Source organism: Strongylocentrotus purpuratus, unplaced genomic scaffold, assembly GCF_000002235.5.
Source record: "Strongylocentrotus purpuratus isolate Spur 01 unplaced genomic scaffold, Spur_5.0 spur5_scaffold_10, whole genome shotgun sequence".
Taxonomy (NCBI): domain Eukaryota; kingdom Metazoa; phylum Echinodermata; class Echinoidea; order Camarodonta; family Strongylocentrotidae; genus Strongylocentrotus; species Strongylocentrotus purpuratus.
The window spans coordinates 7,044,521-7,044,993 of record NW_022145595.1 but is presented as its reverse complement, the minus strand read 5'-3'; positions in this window follow the sequence as shown (position 1 = coordinate 7,044,993).

The window sequence follows — 473 nt, the reverse complement described above, 5'->3', positions numbered from 1 at the left end:
ATAGTTCTATTTTACCTGAAATTTAGTCAACACATCACCTCTACCTTACACTGGGAAAGGTCTAATTAGTCTACATCTATATAAAATTGTGCAAACAATAAATAACACTTTATCATATGTATATACATATACATGTACTTCTCTTGTTATTTTTACAGCAAGTAAACCATGAATATTTCCAAAAGGATAAAATTAATTAAAATTAATTAATAAACATGAACAGCTCCACTGTTATCAAACATATCCCAATTTTACACTGAAAACTAAATAATCATGATTCAATAATTTTGAAACATCTCTGGTCAACTTCCAATCTTGCGTAATGGTCCATGAGGTTCATAGATACCATTAAAGCCCCACTGCACTACTTGTAGCTACTTGCGCCTTCTATATAACAAACAATGCCTCATCGGTGACCATTGGTTCCCCATGATCCTCTTTTTTGAATGATAATTGAGAGCTGAGTTGATGAG